Source organism: Ambystoma mexicanum, chromosome 13, assembly GCF_040938575.1.
Source record: "Ambystoma mexicanum isolate Mex_15411 chromosome 13, UKY_AmexF1_1, whole genome shotgun sequence".
NCBI lineage: Eukaryota > Metazoa > Chordata > Amphibia > Caudata > Ambystomatidae > Ambystoma > Ambystoma mexicanum.
Genome location: NC_090938.1, coordinates 380,172,433 through 380,195,313, shown reverse-complemented (window position 1 = coordinate 380,195,313; position 22,881 = coordinate 380,172,433). Strand labels below are relative to the sequence as shown.

Sequence of the window (22,881 nt, the reverse complement as noted above, 5' to 3'; positions counted from 1 at the left end):
TGTCGGGGAAATACAGGCCCTCTTCTGTAAGCCTCCGTATTTGTCCTCCTACGCCGCTAGAGTGATTCTACAAACTCATTTTTCCTTCATGCCTAAGGTTCCGTCAGACTTTCATCACAACAAGCCTTTGGTTCTGCCAGTTTTCTTCACAAATCCTTCTATGCCTGCTGAACGGGCGTTCCATTCGCTGGACGTTGCGCGTGCACTGAAGTCCTATGTTGCATACATGCATGAAAGACTTTTGAAAGACGTCCCAGATTTTCGTCAATTTTGGACCTGAGGGACATGGGACGGCCCTTTCTAAGGCTTCCATCTCCAGGTGGCTCTCCGGCTGTATCATGCATTGCCATTGTCTGCCCAACAGACCTCTTCCAGGCCGGCCGAGAGCCCATTCCACCAGAGCCATTGTAGCGTTTCTCTCTGGTGTTCCCCTGCTTGACATCTGCAGGGCTGCTACGTAGAGGTCTACCCACACCTTCACCAGATTCTACTGCGTCAACACTGCTTCAAGGGAAATGTCCCAGGTTAGCCAAGCAGTGCTGCGCAACCTGTTTGTTTGAGGTGAGTCTGTTCCAGGGGTATGTTTATTGCTTCTGTGATCTTTGCCACCTCCCATGATTGTGCATATGTACTGCTGTGTAATCGTATTCATGAGCATGTGAATCCATGCAAGACCCCATGCTGGAGAAGGAACAAATTACTTACCTGTAACTCATGTTCAATGGATTGCTTTTCACCCACAGATTCCTCACCTCATAGATAGCCTTAGCCAGCTCTGCTGCTTCTCGGAAGCCTTTCGACAGGGGGCGTAGTGGACCTCAACTTGGCCGTCGATCTGTCTTGCTGGGTGCTCGATCATCAGCTCCAGACTTGACATCAGGTGTCGTATTTATACCACACCACTACGCCCCAGACCTCGGTTTGTTTTTTTCTGCACGCTTTCATGCTGCTTCAGGAAAACAACATTGAGTCTTCGACTCTGCGTTTTGACTACAATTCGTACAATTTATTCATAAAACCTCAACCGCAATGTCCATTCACCAGATTTCGGGCTTTAAAAGGTGCACTGACTACCATTCCAAAATATTGATGACAGACCCACACAACATTTGTCTGTTTGTCTCGGTACGAATCTCGACACGGAGGGATGTGCCTCGTGCTCTTAGATGCATTTGAAATCCATTCGTGAGAGGGCCACCAAACTTGCTTTGGGCCAACGGTCCTGACAATCCCCAGCGCGGTGGCTTGTCCGGTCCTCAGAGATGGAAGGACCCATCCCCAAAAGGAGAAGGATAAGCATTGGCGGAATGCCAAAAAGCAGTCACACTCGAGGAGCCACTCTTCCTCGTCTTCATCGCGTACGAAAGCAGCGCCATCGACACAGGTTCAGCTCGTCATGGGAAAAAGGTAAGCCCTCTGCTGGGCCGAACCACTCGACAAGAGTGGGAAAGTTTCAAAAATGAAATGTTAAAACAGGTTGCTGCAGGTGTGTGTACACCCCACACCCCAAACAGCAAGCCTCGGATGCAAAAGCTGTGCTCGGAATTCCCGACCCCACGCATGCCAAACCGTCAGAGAAGCCTTCGGGCTCGACACCGAAAAAGGCGCAGAAACCATTGATGCCTGTTCCTTCTCAAGAGCGTTGACAGGCTGACTTTCCCAACATCACAGTAATACCCAAGCCTCGACTGTCGCTGACGGCCATTCCATTGGCGTCAAAAGAAAAACCCTTGGCACTGACTATTGGCAACAGATCCTTTGTCCCGCTCTCCAGGTCTTGATTCTTGGAGTCCATGCCATCGATTTTCAGCACCAACCAGGGCAATAACCACAGGGACATCAATCCCATGTATACATGGTCGAGAAGTGTCGTTATTTTGATGACCAAGCAGACCTTTTGGCATTAGCCCAAGGATTACACAATGCCAGCGGCCTGGATACGTCTCCAGATGTCGAATTTCAGCAGGGTCAGCCCTAGATGCTCACCCATGAGAAATTTAGGACCTTAGGTTTGAAGTCCTCTTCAGCAGCTGTTCAGTGCTACAAATTGACGGGCATCTTAGATGAAGGTCCTGTGACAGAGCATAACTAATCTGGCAACTGGAGACACCCTAGCCTCCTTCTGGCAGCATCCCATCTCCATTCTCCCAGTCAACTCTTACTTTACAGGGAAGTACAGGCCGGCAAGAGGAGATCCATCTTGCCTGGCTTCTCACCCTTTTCCAGAAGGGCCTGATGTGCAAGCAGCCCCAGTCACCACCATGCCTGTGGCATCCACTTAGAATCTGCCTCCGGACAGGGATGGTGAAAGGTTGGAAGCAATAGCAAAGAAGCTCTTTACTTCTGAAAGCAAGGCGCTGAAAGCCACCAATGTGGCATGTGGATTTTCGAAATATTCTTTTGGTTTATGGAAAGCCGCACAGCAGACTACGCAATACATCCATGAAGGTGAAATTCGGGATAGGTTTATACGGCTGGTGGAAGGTGGGAAGGAGGTAGCCAAGCAGTTGTTGCTAACGGGCCTGGACGTGCCTGACTGCATGGGCCGTTCCATTGGGTCAGCGCTAGTGTTAAGAAGACAAGTCTATCTCAAAACCTCTGGCTTCTCTCAGAACGTCCAGAATAGGTTACGGGACATGCCTTCCGAAGGAGAGTTTCTTTTTGGCCAGAAGGCTGATGACTCTTTGGAAAAGTTTAAGGAGTCTAAATTAGCCACACAATCGCTGGGTTTAGCTGCGCAGCCAGCCAAACCCACCTTCAGCTTTGCTTCTAGTTGCAGAGACTACAGGCGCTATGTGCCTTATGGCAGGAAAGCGCAGCTCCCACAGCCCAGGCAGGGGCAGAAGCGTTTCATGCGCCCCGGAAGTGGCAAAAGGGCTTCCAGAGAACAGCGGCAGGGGCGGCACCACCCTCTAAACCACTTTGATTTCCCATCCCACGACTTACCAGTTGGTAGATGGTTGGCAGAACATTGGCCCCAGTGGCAGGAGATTACCTCCGATGCCTGGGCCATGCAGTTCGTTTGGTGTGGTTATTGTCTGCCCTTCTTAAGAAATCCACCGGACAGACCACCACTGCCTCCAATCCACCCGGGACAGGAGCTCCAGGAAGAACTGCAAGCCCTGTTGTTGACAGGTGTAGTGGAAGAGGTAGCTTCCGATCAGAGAGGGTTGGGTTGGTATTCCTTGTATTTCCTGGTACCCAAGAAGGGAGGAGGTCTCTGTCCCATTTTGGAACCCAGGGCCTTGAACAAGTTCCTGAGGATAGACAAATTCAGGATGGTGACGTTCAGAGAAAGTCTCCCCGCTCTCGAACTTCGGGACTGGCTGGTGTCAATAGATTTGCAGGAAGCTTATTTCCATGTGCCGATACATCAAGAGCACAGGAAGTTATTGAGGTTCCTTTTAGGAGACAACCACTATCAGTTCATAGTGCTTCCCTTTTGTTCTTCACCAAGCTCATGGCGGTAGTCGCGGCTCACCTCTGGAGATCCGGGGTCCATGTATTTTCGTACCTGGATGACTGGCTGATTCGAGGGGAGCTGGCGGGGCAGTTCTTGTCCCATCTAGAGGACACCTGCCTGCTACTGCACAGGCTGGGCTTCTCCCTGAACTTGAAGTCCCATGTGATGCCAGTCCAAAGACTCCAGTTCATGGGAGCAGTCCTAGACACCCGGGTGGGGAAGGCCTTCCCTCCAGAGGAGAGAGTCAACAGCATGGCACATATTGTACATTTGTTCTGGAATGATGCCACCTGACCAGTGGCTTCCTTCCTCCGCATTTTAGGTCTCATGGCCTCCTGTATTTTTCCAGTGCCAGAGGCCAGGCTCTGTATGAGATCCCTACAGTGGCTCCTAAGAGCTCAGTGGTTGCAGTACCTCGGAGCGCTCACGGATCCCCTCAAGGGGTCCAAATAAGTGGTCCTTGAACTCAGCTTTGGACCGATCACGGCAGTGTTATGGTGGAGGAACCCTTGTGGCCTCCTTACCCTCAGACCTGAGTGGTCATGGATGCTTCTCTGAAAGATTGGGGCACTCACTACGAGGATTTGCAAGTGAGCGGCCTTTGGCCCGACCACCGCAGTCTTATGTTGGAGGAACCCTTCTGGCCTCCTTGCCCTCTCAGACCTGAGTGGTCAAGGATGCTTCTCTGAAGGATTGGGGCACTCACTGCAAGGATTTGCAAGTGAGCGGCCTTTAGTCAACAACGGAAGCCATGTGGCGCATCAACAGGATGTTGTTGCGAGCCATCAGGCTAGCCCTGAGGGCTTTTTGCTTTGTTTCTCAAAGGGAAACATATCCTGATCCTAACGGATAACACAGTGGCCATGCACTACCTGAACAAGCAGGTGGTGTGTGCTCCCTCCCCCTTTGCAGAGAGGCGATGCATCTTGGTCTGTGTTACATCGCTACACAGTGGGGAATATGCCAGTTCACAAGTTCAGTGCTGCAATTGGCTGTGGGTAGCGGTACAATTGGGTTGTGATGATACCAGCAAGTTTCCTGATCAGGAGGTTTTCTTTGTGATTCGACTCTTCGTAGAATTTTGTTTTCAGTTTTAGGAGATGTTTGTCTAGCATTTCCATACAAAGGTCACAATGAAGACCTGCTGCAATTCGTAGTGCCTTGTTTTGGACTCTTTGGAGAATGCTGCTGTGTTGCTTGTGGCAGCCACTCCAGGCTGTAGAGGCGTAGGTCAAGATGGACCTGATTATGGCCTTAATTACTTTTATCTCGCTCTGAATTGGCATGCATCTACTCTTCAAGACTGGGTACAGTGCCACTAGTTGGCCAGTAACTTTTTGATGGATTGTTTCGACATGGCTTTTTGAGTTTAGTTTTGCATCCATTTTACTCCAGGGTAGGAGGTGCTGCTTTCCCGCGTGATTGCCTTTCTGTTAAGATTGATTGCTGTGTGTTCTTTTCACAGTTTTTCTGATAAATAGCTTTGCTGTAGTTTTACTTGAATTGACAACAATCTTCCAGTCTTGGTACCAGACAGATAGCTTGTCAATGGACGTCTGAACATTTTGTGCAACTTTCTTTCTACGGAAGGATTGTGAAACCACTGCTACATTGTCGGTGTAAATAAGTTGTTTCTTTGAAGTTGTTTTGGGTATTGTTTGTAAAAAAGTTGAAGAGGATGGAGCCCATGATAGATCGATCCTTGCAGATGTTTTGCACGAATGCAACGTGCGGTGAGCATTCCTTCCGAACAGTTACATGGAATTTGCATTATAATTATAAATTAACATTCAGATAGGTAACTATAGAGTAGGTTAACCAAGATGTTTGGAAAATTCAGGTTGATTATCATATGGAGAAGTCCTGTGTGCCAGACTCTGTTGAATGTTCTGTTTGAAATCCAAATTGCTTATTTGTGAGGATGTTTTCTCTTGTGGCATGTTCATTTAGGTGTGCAAGTTCAATCTTTTCAAGGAGTTTCGATAGTCCAGAGAGCACGCTTATTGGTCAATAGTTTGCAGGCTTTCTCAGTGACTACCCAGGCTTAGGAAACCCCATGACCTTGGCTTCTTTCCATTTTACAGGTGCAGGCAGACATTGAAGATCTCAACCAGGTACTCATAACTTTAGGCGGAAGCATCTTGATGGTTTGGTTTGTGATTGTATCACTTTCTGGTGCTTTCGCATTTTTCAGACCATGAGCGAGTCGGAGAACCTTGTCCTGTGTGCTTGTCTTCACATGTTCTGCCTCAGTTCCTGGCAAGTACTCTTTGTAGTGGTTGGCACCATTTTGTTGTATATCCTGTGATATCTTTCTGGCTTTGTTGGGGGTGGATGATTCTTCCAGCGTGTCAGCAAACACTTCTGCCTTGTCCTTTTTTGTACAGGCAAGGTGGGTCTTGCCTTGAATTGGCAGACTGGATTCTTTTTTGCCAGTCAGGCGACGTGTCATCCTCCATATCAACTCCCCTGTCTCTTCCAGCTTTGCCATTGCAGCCTCCCATTGTTTGCCTTTGTGCTTCTGGATTTGATCTTTCAGTAGCTTTGTGAGATGGTTTTATCTCCTCAGTAAGTCAGGCTTTTTTGCTTTCTGTCATTAACGCCTGGCTCTGTTTTTGTCTGCAATTGATCTTTTTATCCCTTCTGGCAAGTTATAACTAGAGCAAAATGCATGTCCTTGTTTTGGGCCACTCATCTCGACAGCATGCTGGATTGCAGTCGAGAGGTGGTTGACAGCCTGTTCGATTTCTTTGGTAGAGTCAAGCGGGTCAGGATTTGTCATTTTGCTTAACTCTTGTATGCAGAGTGTTCTATCAGCTTTGTTCAGGTGGTACCTTGAGACTTGGTGGACTTTTACCTCATCCCCAATTTTTACCATCACTGGGTTGTGATCCGAGGTCCGATCTAGTATAGTTTCTGGCTCCACAAACTGGGTGTGCTGTTTCAGCATTACAATGGGCCTCATTACGAGTCTGGCGGGTTGCCGCCAGACTCGTAGTATTTTTCCAGAGCCTGATATCCCAGGGCCACCGGGACATTACAAGTCCAGCGGATTGGGAAGTCAGGCGCCAGAATATGTTGTTCTTCATTCCTGTGGAGTCCCTTAGGACTCCATGGGAGTGGGGAGACGGAAGCACTAGCACCGTTGCTAACAGTGCCGGGGCTTCCGTGACAAGTCTGCCTACCGGGACAGTTGCGTCCAGCAGTTCAGACCTGCAGGGTGCAACGGCGCCGGCAGGCATATTTGTAGTGTGGTGGTCCGCAAAGGGTGCCGATACGTTACTACCGGCACCCTTATTTCCAGACCGCCACATTGTAATGAGGCCCAATGTCCAGAACATCCGGGCATGGCTCGCTATGCCGGGGTAATGTGTAGGTTCCGTTGGTCCAATAACCACAATGTCACCTCTTCTTGAGTATCCCACGAGAATCCAACCCTTGCTGTTAGTTGTCTGAGAGTTCCAGCTTTGCTGTTTTGCATTCAGATCACCTACTATCACCCTAGGGAGGTTTGAGTCTAGTACGCATCAACGTTACTCTATATCAGAGCTGCTCCTGGCACAGAGTACGCAGAAAATAAAGGTATACGTCCTATAGCAGTCTGTATCTGGACCCCAGTTACCTCTATATTTTTTGATGGGGCAAGGCTTGTTCATGATGCTTGATGCTGGTCTTGACTAGCACAGCTGTTCCACCTCCCTTTGTTGTACGGTCTGTGCGGTAGACTTGATAGATTGCCAGGAGTAATGTTTGGTGTGCCTGAAGGTGTGTCTCAGAAATCAGCGCCCCACTGAGGTTGTCTTTCTCCATTAGGTGTAACAATTCAGCTGTCTTCTTATGAATGCCATTGGCATTCCATATCTGGATGTTGAAGCTACCTTTTATTTGTTGCAGCCATTCTGGTTGGTATGTTCACTGGGGAATACACTCATGATGAGTTTAGCTAATGCTGTTACAATGGGGTGGATTTGCATCTCTGTAATTGCGCTTGCAGCCTTCATCATGAATTCTTGCGAGTTTATGGAGCTGCTGATGTCACGGTCAGAGGTGTATTCGCTGATTAGGCGTATGAGGGTCTTCTTTGGCGTGGGAACAGCAGTTTAGCTCCAGCCTCCTGTGCTTGGCCCGACTTGTTGCCTTCTTGGTATGTCCTGATGCAGGTCTCCCTGTGGGATTGTAGCTTGTGCTGGCAGGCATGGATTTGTTCTAGCAAGAGCAGGGGAGCAGATTCTGTTGCTTATGTGTTCTTCGCTATTGGTCTGCCTGTCTGGTTATGACTAGGTAAGGGCAGCCACGGTAGCTTGCTGGATGTGCACCACCATAGTTTGCACATGTTGCAGGGTCATTCTTTTGGTTGTGCAGACATTTCTTAGCTTTTAGTTCTCGCCACAGCAGACGCAGCGTGATTGCTGGTGGCAGAATTCTGAGGTGTGCCCAAGCCGTTAGCAGTTGTAGCACATAATTGGTGGTGACTGTGCATCTGTAGAGACGTGTGATTTCTCTGAGGACCATGGGATTACCTTCAGGGGAGGGTGTCAGAGTCACTACGAATAGCGGGAACTTTGCATTCTTGTCAGTCGGTGATGAGAGTTGTACCATATTTTTCACAGGAAGTCCTTTTTCAGCAAGTTCTTCAGAGATTTCGCCTAGTGAGGCATTCTCTGGCAGTCTCCAGATAACAAACCGTTGTGCCATGGTGGTATGACGTCCTTTCATCACAGGATTTTTTTTCACAGTATTTTTACTGTGAATTTATTAAGAAAAAAAACGATAGAATTTTTTAGGGGTGGTTAGAAAATTATATATATGTGGTGTGGGTGTTTGGGAATACATACAAAATGAAATGGAATGCGGGGTTGGTGGGGGGGAACCCCCCAAAAATATATATTTTTAATTAGATGGGTATTTTTGTTAAAAAAATCATGATAAAAAACCCAGCGAAAAAACATCCCACGATTTAATGACATGAACTGCCTTGATTCGGGTTATTGGGAATGTGTGGAATTGCAGATTTTGTTGCGAAATGGTGTCCGTTACACTTTTATAGTCTTCAATCGTGGTTAGGAAGATTTGTGCATGTTCGCTTCTTGGGTTTGATGGTGTAGTTTGATTGACATAGGTCCTCCAGTAAATCAACAAGGTCCTTATGCATTCTGAGGTTCTTGTTATAACCAGTGTAATCTGTGTCTGCTTTGTTGGAGTCAATGCCTCCTGGCTGGTTGCAATGTCGCTGATGTGTGCTTCTTTGCCATCAAGGGCAGCAAAGCGGTTGGCGGTTTCCACCTGGTTGATTTGTGGTAGTTGTTGTTTTGCATTCTTAGAAGGTGAAGAGGGGAGAGAGCTAGAGGGAGAGTTACTGCGTCCCCTCTTTTTCCTGCCCATTTTGTACATTTTACGGTCATCCTCATCTGAAGGGAGTTTGGTGGTTTCTGGCGTGGTCACCGCTCCAGTGTGGTTGGCCATTTTCGTGCCGGTTGTAAATCCTCAGAAAGGGCTTTGCTATTTTTTAGATTTGCAGAAGTAGGATATTTAGGCGGCTGAAGATCTGCTATTCTACCAGCAGGGGGAGGCAGAGTCCACAGAATGGGCTTCTAAGCAGGTGCTTTTGTGGTGCAGCAGTTACAATGCAGTCGAAACCACTGAACTGGGAATCTGCAATATGAGTTTCTTCGTGCTCTGGCAGTAGGGAATCAACTTGGGAAAGAGGCTACCAGGAAGCACACCTCTGACCAGCTTTAGCAGCTAAATTCCCTCAGTCTCCAGCCCTAGTCCATCTGAGTCGAATCATCATCTGTAATCAGTAATCAATCTCTAATCCCTGTATTGCCACTAGAAAAAACTTTGTCTTGCTGACAGTTTTGATCTGTCAGTGGTGGATGTTGGATACTGAGGCTGTGCCTCATTACTCCAATGTCTCTGGTTGAGAGTGTAGTCGTGGTTTTAAATGCTTCTAGATCTGTGTTCTTGTCACAGTAGAGAGGGTTTAACAGGGTTGGTGCTGTGACGGCCCACGGGTAGAGGTCAAAAGGATTTCTAGTAATCGTAGCAAGTTTCTTGATCAGGTGGTTTTCGTTCTGATCCAGTCCTTTGCAGAAATTCCTGTTTAGCTTCACTAGATGTTCATCCAACATCTCGATTCTCAGATCCCTGTGCAGATCGGCTGTTCTTGCAAAAAGTGGGGCTCTAGCCGCTATCCTCAGGACTTTGTACTGCACCTTTTGAAGAGTCCTCTGGTGGGTTTCTGCACAGGTGCTCCATGCCAGAGAGGCGTAAATCAGGGTGGGTCTAATTATCATCTTGTAGATGTTGATTTTGCTCCAGATAGGCATGGGATCGTGACTTTAGGAGTGGGTACCGTGCTGCAAACTTGCTGGAGGCTTTCTGTTGGGTGTTTTCAATGTGGCTCCGCTAGGTGAGCTTGCTGTCCAGGGTCTCTCCCAGGTAATGGCTGCTGCTCTCCCATTTGATGTTCTCTCTGTTAAGGCTAATACGCGGGTGCTCCCTGATGTTCTTTTTCGTGAACATTGTAGCAGTCGTCTTGCTGGTGTTCAATGCAATTTGCCAGTCGCTGTACCATGTTGACATCTTGTCCAAGGATTTTTGTAGATTTTTCATCACTTCCTTTTCCTTGAAAGACTGTGAGATGACTGCAGCATGATCTGCATATAATACCAGGTCTGTTTTGTCAAGGTCCGTAGGGATGTCATTGGTAAAGGTGTTGAACAGGAATGGTCCAAGGATTGATCCCTGCTCAGATAGAGTGTGTTGTTGAAAGCTCTGTCCCCATGGTCACGTGGAAGGATCAATCGTCCAAGTAACTTGCAATAAGGTTCACAAAATAGCTTGGGACTCCGAGGGGAATCATCTTGGGCAGAAGACCTTTGTGCCACACTCGATCAAAGGCTTTGGCCAAATCCAAGAAGACAATCCCACTACATTTGTGGATGTTGTATGCATGGGTTATTTTGTCCCCCACTCTCAGTAGCTGATGGTTCATTGCATGTTCTTTATGAAATCCAAATTGTTTGTTGAGCAGAAGATTCCTTTCAGAGGCAAAATTGCTGAGGCAGGTAAGAATGGTCCCTTCCAAGAGCTTAAAAAGAGTCCAGAGAGCAAGCGGATATGGCGGTAGGACGGTAGTTTGCAGGATCTCTCAGTGGTTTCCCAGGCTTTGGGAACACGCTGACTCTGGCTTCTTTCCAGGATTAGGGGAAATGTTGCAATCAGATGCATGCATTGAATATTTCCACAAGGCGTTCCATTGCTGCAGGCGGGAGCATCTTGATGGTCAAGTTGGTTATTGCCAGCTTCTGAGCAAGTCCTGTTACTTCAGAGCATTTCCATTCCTCAATGCTCTCAACTCCTGTCTCGGCTGGGTGCTCCGAGAGATATTTGTTGATTTCTTTTTCCAATTGGTCCGTTATCCTGCTGGCTTTGTTTGGCATAAACGAAGCCTCAAGGGTATCTGCCAACACCTTTGCCTTGTCTTTGTTGCTGCATGCAAGTATGATGGAGTTTGCACCCTGGTCCCTTCCTCCCCTACTAACACACTCTCCTCACCTGAGCTGCTGGAGTTGTCGGTCTCTTGTAGGTGCCGCTGTGCAAGGTAGTCTCTCCCCTTCTTCAGATGGACATGCTTGTCACGTAGGGAAGCCACAGTGACCGCTGGTAAACAGCTGTCCCATGACTCCCCTTCCGGAATCAAGCCGGAATAAGGGAAAAACCCAAATCGGGAAAAAACCCTTGGCGGAGTGTTGCTCTTTTCCAATCTGGATGACAAGACGGACCACTGGCTGGAGGGCTATGTTGGAGATGTAATCAAAAAGGCAGATAGCAAAGTAGAATGTTCAAAAGTGCGGATGCGAAGGAGCTGCAGTCTTTGTAGGAAGTCGAACAGCCTTGCAAGTGGAGACGAGGCAATACATAGGCGGGTGTTGAATCCAAGTCGGGCCGACAAGGAGGAGGCAGAAGGTAAGTAGGGCGCACGGTCCCGGAGGATACAGAGGGAAAAGTATGAGGAGGAAGATGAGAGAGAGAGAGAGAGAGAGAGAGAGAGAGAAAGAGAGAAGCGGTGTCCGAAGGAACGAAACCGCCAAGAGAGTGGAAACTGAAGCAAACCGCTCAGGGCAGCGGTCGGGAAAAATAAGGAGAAAAGGTGGGCTTCGTATGAGATACAAACACAGGAGCACAAGGAACCTCTGACAGATCCAAAGAGGGAAGGCAGAAGTCAGGAGCGAGGAAACCCGGAACAGGAAACATCCAAGAGGGGTTGCAACGCAACATCCAGCCCGGGGCAGTAGGATTAAATAATCCCAGCAGCGCTGCGCTACGTCAATAGAGCCGCATGCAAGAACACAGAAAAGGGACTAAAACACCCTACCTCTGCGTCGCCAACCCCAATGCGGAAATATCCGCCAATCTCAGCTACTGCCGTGGCGGCGGATGACAGCAAGGTGGGTCCGGCCCTGGATAGGGGGGCTTGGTTCCGTCTTCCCTGTCGGGCGACGAGTCATCCTCCAGATTGAACTGTCAGCTTCTTTCAAGTTGGCTGTAGCAGCTTCCCATTTTTCACCCCAGTGATTCCTGATCTGCTCTCGTAGAAGCCTTGTGAGCTGGTTGTATTTCTGTAGTAGATCAGGTGTGTAGTCTTTCTGCCATTGCCGCTGAGCCCGGTTTTTCTCAGCAATTGCTTGCTTGAAGCCTCTGTGTAAGTCGTATATGGAGCAGCGTTTTGGTTTCTTCTTCAGGACACAGTTTTCAATTGCCTCTTGAACTGCAGCTGTAAAGGCACCCACAGCCTTGTCGATGTCCCCCTTGGTGCACAAGGGGTCCGGTGTCGTGAGATTGCTTAGCTCTTCCTTGTAGTGGCTCTAGTCAGCCCTATGAAAGTCTTGCTTTACAGTCTGCTGGTAGGTTTCCTACTCGTCTCCCAAAGTGATCAATACCGGATTGTGATTCGAGGTTAGCTCAGCAAGAGTTTCCAGTTCAACAGATTGCCGGAAGTTCTTCAGCAGTGCAATGTCAAGCATGTCTGGGTTGTGGCTGGCTATGGCTGGGTAGTGTGTGGGGTCTATAGGACCTGCTACCACCAAGTTGTTTTCTCTTGAGTATGCCAGCAGCTTGTGTCCCCTGGAGTTGGCGTTCCTTGTGTTCCAGCATAGGTGATTAGCGTTCAGGTCCCCTCCAAGAATGGTTGGGACATTCGAGTCAAGCAAGACATCCAGATTGCCCAAATCCAGCTCTACTCTAGTAGGGCAGTATGTTGCAATCAATCGGAGTTGTCCCGCTGCAGTCTTGTCCTGAGGGGTGGTAGCCCCAGTTCATTATGGTTAATCCGTGTGCTCGCTATCACGGCAGTCCCTCCACCTTTGGTTCCTGTGGTTCGGTCAATCCAGTACACAGTGTGATTTGCCAGCTTCAGGTTGTGGCATCCTTGCAGATGGGTTTCAGGGAGAAGGGCCATGCACACTTCCCTAAATTCCATGAGGTGAAGAAGTTCATCAGTTTTCTTTTGAATGCCATTGGCATACCACATTGTGATGGAGCAACTGTGATTAGACACTTCCATGTTGGTTGGTGTTTGCTCCCTGGACTAAGGCTGGGATGAGCCTTGCCATCACTGTGATATACGTGGTGAATATCCATCTCTGCAACTGCATTTGCAATCTTCATGATAATGTCAATCCAGTTGATGGGGCTGCTTGTTTCACCTATGGGTGCCGGGTTGGCTGCCAGTAGGGTGCCCATGACTCGAGACCCAATGACTTCAGCGGAAGTTTGTCTGCCAGCAATTTGTGTCTTGGGGTCCTAGTTTGGTCCATAGTTGGGTGCGGTGCTTCTCCACTCAGCTCTGCCAAAGTTGGGTGCGGTGCTTCTGCACTCAACACAGTCTGGGTGGGATACTGGCGTTGGGTAGCCGGTGCATTCCTTTGTGTCGCCTGTTGAGGCTGGGGAGTCCGCTTTTGCTGCTGTTCCTTTCTTGCCTTAGCAAGATAAGGGCACCCACAGTAACTCGCTGGGTGCGGGCTGTTGCAGTTTGCACAGGTTGCAGGATCTGTATTTTTGTCACGAGGGAAATCCTTTGAGGTGTGGCACCCCACGCAGCACACACAGCGTGGCTTCTGTTGGCAGAAGGCTGTGGTATGTCCAAGGCGTTGCCAGTTGAAACACATGATGGATCAGTTTCTTCCTTTGGGAGCTTGGGTGGTCACTACACATTTGCAGAGCCTGGTAACCTTAGTGAGGTCACATGGCCGTCTGTCGGGGGTTGCTATCTACGTGGCAACAAACAGATATTTCCTGGTTTTGTCCACTCGGGAGGTCAGCTGGACAACACTCTTGGTGGGTAATTTGTATTCTGCAAGGTCCTGGGAGATGTCCCCCACAGAAGCATTTGCCGGCAATCCTCGGATTACAAACCTCTGGGGCCTTAGTCTCCTCATTGGGAAGATGTAATATTTAAACTTTTGTTTCATGAAGGAGTCAGTCACACTCTGATAGTCCACCACAGTGTTTAGGGTAAACTTTGCGTGGTCTAGGCGAGGCTTTATTTTGAATCTGGAGTCAGAGTTCCTCAAGAGTATCCGCAAGGTCCTTATGGGTCTTCATATTTTTCACGATTACCGGTCGGATGCGTGCCTGTTTTATTGATGGTGGTGTAGCCTGTTCCTCTTGCTCGTTGGTACCCGGACAGTCTTCCTCGTTCTCAAGTGGAGTAAACCGATTTTGGGTTCGGATGCCATTGGAATCCAGGTTCTTTGATACTTTAGGGTTCGCTGGGGACTCCATATGGGAGGCATTGCCAGAGCCCATGCTTCTGATTGCGAACCTCCATAAATTCCATTCCATTTTCTGACTTCTTTCTCCATTGTTCTTGCTTGTAGAGGATGTCCAAGGTTGGTGGCCTGTCCTAAGAAGGACAGTGAAGCTAGTAGCTCTTTCAGTGCCTTAACAAGGGCAGTTGGGAGGTGTGCACACAGTGTGCAAAAGCTCTTGCGGGGGTAGAGCGAGTTCCGGTAACCCGGTTTGCCCTAGAGCCAGCAGACTTTGTATGCCCTGAAAAGGGCTAGAAAGAAAGCAGCTGCTTGATACAGGTAACTGCGGGCTCAAGGGCGCCGCTTCCCGTCACTAGAGGGAGCCAAAGACTGCCAAAGGTCCCTTGGCGCGATGGCTGGAGAGAGTCCTTTTCTGGCTAACATGGGCCGGCCAACAGCTCATCCATTTCGGATTGGCGAGGGCCTGATCCCTGGTCAGGGTATTCTGCAGAGACCATGCACCACCGAAAGGCGCATGCAGGTCTTTCAACGCACTCGCAAAAAAACAATGGTCTGCCATGCAGAGAGCGCATGCTGATGAAGACCCTGTATTGCCACTGCGACTCTCTCTTCTTTTTATAGCCCAAACGAGACAATGAATCACTGTTCTTATTGGTCACATCTAAGCCTCTTACTTTTATTGGATGGCCATTGGAACCTACCTGTATGGTTTCCTCTCCGGTCCACCCTTGCAGCCATTCAATGTGCCTTGCTGATGGATACCGAGGCTTATGCCTCATTATTCAAAGGTTGCTAGTTGAGTTTTCAGTCATGGCGCCATTTGCTTCCTGATCTTTGCTGCATTTTCAAAGTTAAAGTGATGTGATGTATGGTGGGTAGAGGTCAAAAGGATTTCCCATAATGTCTGTAAGCTTCCTGATCAGGAGGTTTTGCCTTCTGATCCAGGAGGAATAATTCAATGAGCTTCTGATGATGTTTGTCCATGCTGTCCATACCACGTTCCCCTGCTGCAATCTGTAAGGCTTTGTTTTGGACTTGAGAGGGTTACACTGATGTTTATGGCAGCTGTTCCACACTGGAAATGCGTGGGTAAAGGAGAGGTCTTATGATAGCCTTGATGGCTCTTCTTTTGCTCTGGATGGGGATAGAAACAGTCTTCAGCAGTGGATAGGGGCCATCAGCTGGCTTTTTATATGCCTTTTGCCAATTTGTTTCAATGTTGGTTCTCCAATAGAGTTTAGTGGCCATTGTCCAACCAAAGTAGGATGCTGTTTCCCCATTTGATTGTCACCCCAATGGGGTGGAACTCTGGTTGTTCTTTCTAGTGAGCTGTGTCGCTGTAGTTCTGTTTTTGTTGAAAGCATATGACAGTCGTGGTACCAGACAGATAGTTTGTCATGGGACGTCTGCACATTTTTGCCCGCTTCTTATTTTTTTAAGCTCTGAGAGATGACTAAAGCCCTGTCTGCATAAAGTGCAAGTTTCATCTTCCAATGATCTGTGGGCGTGTCATTTTCTATCGGATTAAGCAGAAAGAGGCCTAAGGTTAATCTCTGGGGTACTCCGGTGGTGTTGTTGACCTTTTTTCGCATATATTTACATTTCAGGTGCATTGAGCTAGGTAGCTAGATGGTAGCTTAACCCGGCAGTTTGGAAACCTGGCGTTTATTATCCTGTGGAGGAGTCCTGTTTACCAGTCCTTGGTGAAGCCTTTGAGCACATCTCGGAAGACAGCCCCAAAGTTTTTGTTGATGTTGAAGGCATTGCCTATCATGCCCTCCATTCTTAATACTTGATGGGTGGTTGAATTTTACTTCTGGAAGTTTTTCCCTTTGAGGCATGATCAGTGAGGTGGGTGAGAATTAGCTTTTTTCAGTGGTTTTGATAATACATCAAGTAGGGTTAAAAGCCCGGAGTCTGTAGAATGTCTCACTGGTTTTCACAGCTTGCAAAACTATTGCCCGCTTCTTTCATTGGGTCAGGGAAGTGTTGTGGTCGCAAACATGCATTGGAGACCTCTAGAGGTGTCTGATGGCCACAGGTGTGTGCAGCTTGAGTGCTTGGCATGTTATTCCATCACATCCGGTGCTTTGCCATGCTTAATTTTGTGTGCATGTGGGAGTACTTTATCAATGCTGCATTCATTACCATTCTCTTCTTCAGACTAGGTGCTCTGTAAGGTTGTTGACAACCTTTTCTTTCTAGGGTTGGTGCAGACGTGCCGACCTGTTTAGGGGTAACGTGTACTCCCCTGTTTGTCAGTACATCTGCCTTGTTCTTGTACATTCAAAGCGGGACTTGCCTAGTGTCCTGGATGTGTCACTTGTTTGCTCATCTGGTGACGAGCCATGTCCCACTACTTCATTTTAGCTGCTCCAGCCTCTCATTTTCACCTCTGTGCAGTCAGATTTGCTTCTTTAGTAGTTTTATGAGCAAGTTGTATCTTTTCAGTAGGTCAGACATGCAGGATTCCTGGCATCTCAATGTTACCTGCTACTGAATGTTTGGTACTATTTTGCAGGTCTCGGAGCAGTGGGATCTATTTCCCTTAGAGGCTGGACTCAATAGTGTGATTATTGTTGTGAGATAGTCTACTGGAGTTATTTTCTTGAGTTCATTGTTATAGATTTTTCACTCTGTCTTGTTAAGATTGTACATAATCACTCACCTGTTGCTGGATTTCAGTCTCTTCACTAACTCTTACCATGATTAGGGTATGATCGAAGGCCATTCCATCTAGCGTCTTCAAGTCACTGTTGTATCAGAAATATGTCCAGCATATTGACGTGTGAATTGTGTCTGTATAGAGGTTGCTGAACCTACCAAATCCATCATTCCCTTTTTTTATGGAAAATAAAGCCCAGCCCTTGCCATTGGCTATCTTAGCGTTCTTTAACACTGGTGTTTAGAATGAAGCTGACCTCCAATTAATGTTCAAATGTTTGGGTCCAGTAAAGATTTTAGGCCACTCATGATCAGTTTTGCCTTTACAGTAGAATAAAAAGCAAAGTAGTCCTGCAGCAGTCTGAACCTGTACACCAGTCACTTCTTAGCGCTTCGATGAGGGCCGTGCAGACTTGTGGTGCTTGAGGCTAGTTTTCTCTATCACAGCTTTGCCAACACCGTTAGATGTTATGTGATATGTGGGGTAGTCTGATTTGTAAGGTTTGGGCTTTGATGTTCTTGTAGTTCATCAATTACATGTGTAAGATTCATAGGGACCCCCTGCATGTTTATGGCATTAGAACTTCCATAGGTGGAGGCAGGGTCAACAGGTGGAGGTCTATAGATTTCCTGTGGCATTATGGCATCCACATAAGTCTAGTCATCTTTGCTCAGTCAGGATTAGTTACTCAAGGAGTCTTGGTTTGTGCTCTTATAAAGATAGTTTGCCTTTATTAGTTACTGTGACTTGATAATATTTGTTAGCAGGTGGGCTTTGCAGTGAGTCTCACCGGGGCGGTGGCTCTTTTTGTATGCCATGACCAGATAGGAGCAGCCAAGATATCTTGCTGAGTGCATGCCCCATGTTGCTGGTTTCTTTTTTGTCCCGTGGACATTTCTTCGACCAGTGATTCTCATAACAGCAGACACATCGATGTTGCATGTGGCAGAATTCTGAAGTGTGAACAAGCCATTGTCAGTTTAAGCACACTGTGGGGCCACATTTCCCTCTTGCCGCTTCTTTAGTGTGACTATGCATCTGCAAAGCCTGGCATTTGCTGCAACGTTCATAAGTGATTCCTCTAGGATTGATGTCAGTACCACCACAAAAAGTGAGAAATTCTTGTTCTTGTTAGCTGGAGCTGCAATCAATGTCCTTATGGGGAGACATGCAGCTCTTACTCCACCATACGCTAGATCGGAAAAGAATTAAGCCTGAAGGCACATCTTTTCCACCAGATCTCTACAGTCGCCATTCCAATTGAGGGTGTTCTGGAGTTCCTCAAAATCATCAAATAGTGCTTGCTTGGTGTAGCAGGTGTATGTGCAGCTCCACATTGCAAGATGCGCACCTGTGTAGATTTTCATAAGGGTTGTCAACATGTTCCTGGACTGCAGCTTTTCCAGGGCCATGAGTGATTTACCAGCTAAAGAAGAAAGGAATGAATCCACTTCCACTATCATGGGCAGACAGGCTTGCTCTCCCTTGTCAGCAGGTTCAACGTTGTCATAAAGTGTGGGACAGATATACTTTCTGGGTTTTCCTATTCTTTAAGGAGCTTGTTTCTAATGTACTTGATTAATAGAAACCCCTTCTTGGCCGAGATCCTAAATTGCCTCACTGAGACACTGCTAGCCAAGACAGGATCAGGTTTGTTAAACTGTGTTTTTCTAATGGATTCCTTCCACCCACAGATTCTTCATCTTTGATAGTCTGTCTCTCGTGCCATCTGTTTTCTGAAACGTTTTCGACACCAGGGGATGCAGTGTGGTTACGCATTGGCTACACCTTGCGCGGATTAGTGCCTCTACATCGGACATGACATCGGGGCACATATATAACACTGCCGAACCCGATGACCTCTGTTCCTTTTTTCCACATACTCAGTTTGATTCTGGAACTCCACTTAGCTCTGCTAACTAATTACTGCGTCATCCCTAACCCATGGATGGCCTCTGGTTTCAAGCCCTCAGTGGACTGTGGCAGGCAAAGGTCCAATGTCTAATCCCCACACGATATGCCTTTACTTCCGGGGAAGGACCATGACACAGAGCATTGGGTCTCCATCCAGTCTATGCATTATAAGGCCCTCTGGCAGCGTGCCGCTAAACTCTCTACTTTCTACCACAAGGAAGGTAAGAGGATCCCTTTGAAGTCTCCCGGCCAGGAGGCAAAGAAGATGAGGAAGCATAGGAAGTGGTTTGCTCTCCCTGTGACTCTCCCAGGCATCATTCTTCCTCCTCCTCCAGGAAACAGTCATCAGTCCCACTTCCGATCAACTCTGAGGACACTCCACCTGCGCATGTACCTTTCCCCACCAAGTCCTCTACTCAAGAAGAAAATTGGGATAAATTCAGGCAGCAGGTGCTGGACATCTCTGCCACGGCGCTGGTAGCTCCGTCCCCGACACCAATGGTGCCCTATGGCGCACACCGTGCTTTGTGAAGCCAGCTGAGGCCCCTCTGTGAATTGTAACCACACGTTGTCGGCTTGGTTCTGACTCTGCCAATGGACCCTGCTCTGCCTCAGCACCCACCGTTGATGCAGAGGGTTCCTCAGAATACATTCTCTATTGAAATTGCCATACTTCGAAGATGTCTTCAATCTTCTATGGGAAAGGGGATGTTATCCCCTATGGTTTTGAACCAATGTATTCTGGGGAGACTGAGAACTTCCCTAGGGAGTTGGTCCTGGTGGATCTGGCCTCAGATCTAAAAGTGGCCAGCTGCTTGGACACCTCCCCAGATGTATATTCATCCAGGACCAGTTACGCCTCATGCTCCCTTCCAGATGGTGAAAGCGAAGGTGATGGAGACATTAGAATTCTCTTCCCAAACTAGGCTTAAGGTCAAATATGACTTAACAAATATTTTGGATGAGGGTCCTCCAAGGGAGATCCTGTTGTCCATTAATCATGTGGTTGCCGCCCCACGTTGTCAGCCTGGGAGAAACCTTCCTCCACCTTTGCAACAGATTGGGACCCTGCTAAGAAGCATCATCCGGTTCCCTCATGTTCAGATAGTATCCTCACCATACATCCATCACCAGAGAACTTGGTGGTGCAGGCCACCACAGCAGGTTTGAAGTCCATGTCTTTTCCTTCTTTGCCCTCTGACAGGGAGTACAAGAAGCTGGATACCATGGGATGATTGTGCCTGAGCAGTGACCGCTACTTGTACTCTGTCCAAGTGTACATTCGGTATTTAAAGTGTCATTACTGGTGCGGCTGAAAACCTCCTGTCCGAAGAGATCAGGGAAGTTTTTAACAACTTTGTGAGTGACGGGAGAGACACTGCCCGCCATATATTACAATTGGGCCTTGACACAGCCGACTGTGTGGCACATGCCAAGGGCACAGATTCGTTCCAGAGGGGAGCTCTTGGATGAGGACCTCTGGAATCTCCCCCGATGACTAGTGAAAGCTTCCGAATATGTCAATTGATGGTTAACCTCCCTTTGGGGCAAAGGCTGACAAGTCCTTGCAGAAGTTTAAACTTCAATGGCCACAATTAGGTCCTTGGGTCTTGTGGTTCTGCATCCATACACGTCTGCGCCGAGGGGCTGTGCTTTTCACACCTTCACCTCCTTTGCTCACTGTGGAAAGGGCCGGGTGCAGTGCAGCAAGCAGCAGCACCAACGTCTTCTGCCCAACGGGATAGAGACATGGAGTACTAAGAGGAGGCTTTGCCACCTCCGTTGTCCTTACTGCATCAAGTGGTGCTAAATCGCTGGCAATTGGATCTATAATGGATTTCTTCCTTCCACAGATTCCTTATCTTTGATATTCTACCTCCAGCACCAGCTGTGTTTGGAAACGTTTTCACCACCAGGGTATCTAGGGGGACTAGATTCCCTGTGCTTCCTCTTTTCAGTGTGCTTGCCCCTGCTGCCAACAGACCAGAGAAACACATTGCCATTGACAACAGAAGATCCAGCATTTGCAGGCTGCACCTGATGTGGCCTGCTTCTTTACTGCCCGAAGCTTTTTGTGGCATGTAGTACAAAAAGAACACATGAGGATTCACATACTTATCCCTGCACCACAATGATGGCCCAAACCTTCGCCTACCCCCACAGTTGGTGCTGTCTCTTCCAGTGAAGAGGCTTTGCCGGAAGTGGCAGAGCAAACCGACGTTCGAGCTGTTTCCTCAGCCTGCAAGTTCCTGGCACTGGGCCCAGCTCTGTCCCTAGTGACCCACCTACTCACCTAGAGTGACTTGAGCTGACCTTCCACCATTGCCCAAGCCTGGACCATGGTGGAAGGTCAGCTGCAGTCATTCTTAATTTGAAGAGGTTTTTTGGTAAGAGCAGGCCCAGTAGGCCCTCGCCTGGAGACACAGTGCAGATGGCCAGAGAACAAAACAGGATTGGCTGGTGCATGCTGAGCTCATTATACCCGGATGTGGGTGGGACCTTGGAGGGAGATAAAAAGAAAGAAAAGAGGGTTAAGAGATACCAACGGGAAGATGTGATTTCTTTATGGTAGTGGGAAGAGGATGATGGATGTAGGGTTATGTGAATGAGTCATCAGAGTGCAGGCGTATATGAATCTAATCTTGGGATTTAATTGTTCCTACTCCCTTTCCAGGGATTAACTTTGCTTTCTGTTTCTCATGTTTGAACTGCAAGGGGATGCTGCTCTATGACTTGCTTGCTTATGTTGCCCCAGGTCTTAAGAACTTGGTACTTATTCATGAACGAAAGGGCTAGATGCTGCTCCCACCACAAATCAATCAGACATCCAGAAAGCATGCACCTTGAACTAACTAGCAGCCAGTGAGAAGAGAGTTTTCTTATTTAGAAATATAGTAGTTTGAGCAATTACTGTTTAAAGGTTGTTTAATCAGACTGAACTAGTAAGAGGTAGGAGTCTAGTGGTAAGGTGTTTCACTCCCCAGTGTATTTGGGCACAGATATTTCCTGTTAGATTCTCCAGGACCTCCAGCGTAACTTGAGTCATTTAAAGTTGCATCTCTGTGTTGTGCTCAGCCTTAAGTACATTTTCAATGCCTGAACTTTTTTCTCTGGGAACCATTAACAGAAATCTTGCCCTGTCAGGATTCGCTTGTCATCTCAATACCAAACCTCTTTACTCCACAGACCTGCAGGGGATGATGGTGTTTTGATTCCAGCCAAAATCCAACACTAGCCCTGCTGGCTATCTTATCTTGCAAAGTGTCCCCAAACGAATTCCAAATGTAGGCACTATCGGTTGGATCATATGGATCACATAGAGTAGAGATAAATGGAGAATAATGAAGGCTAGCACCAAATGAGAACCTTGTGGGAATGCAGCCAGAGCTCCTCCTTCAAAGTCTAATCACCGGGCACAGAAAGCCACCCCAAGAAAAGTACATACACCTCTGTGTTAATACCTGCCAGTCCAGAAGGTGGACTGTATCCTTCTTGCCCCACTCTGACGATGCACCGCAGAACACAGGCTATGCCAATACTGATGCATGTAGCAGAACAAACACATCATTTGTTCCCTTGTTACAGAGGTCTTCCCTAGACACTAATGGAAGGTGGGAGGTGGAAAGACTAAATAAAGGGTGGAGAATTAGAGAAAGCTACATTTTACAGGAATCCCTAAAGCATGCCCAAGTCGTACCCTGCATCTGATCCCGAGAAGAGCGACTGCATTCCTGGACTTTTGGATTACTCCATAATCTTACAACATCAAACTGTTCTCTGCTCAACAGACTTCCTAGAAAAAAGTGAATGCTTGGAAGGCTTGTCCTTCCCCATCTTATTGTTTGCCACTTGTGCCAGAAATGCTTACTGCACGCATTAAGAACCACGTAATCACTTTGAAGCATCCCTCTGTATGTGTATATATATATCTGTATCTGTATATGTATGTACATACATACCTGTTGTTTATTGTGCAGTATTTTTTTGTGCAAATGATGCCCCTACTTCTCTCCTTTTCCAACAGCTTGTACAGTATTTTGACATCAATAAAACCTGAAAAACTT

At 47.7% G+C, this 22,881-nt stretch overlaps 1 protein-coding gene across 2 annotated transcripts in view; it reads left to right on the top strand.

The window, feature by feature from the left end:
• Positions 1-22,881, top strand: part of CARMIL3 (capping protein regulator and myosin 1 linker 3) — a 2,002,476-nt gene extending 1,979,595 nt beyond the window's left edge. For both annotated transcript variants that reach the window (XM_069633925.1, XM_069633924.1), the window contains exon 41: positions 1-22,881. This exon is cut by the window's left edge and continues 9,664 nt beyond it. The gene's annotated coding sequence lies outside the window, so the exon portion shown is untranslated.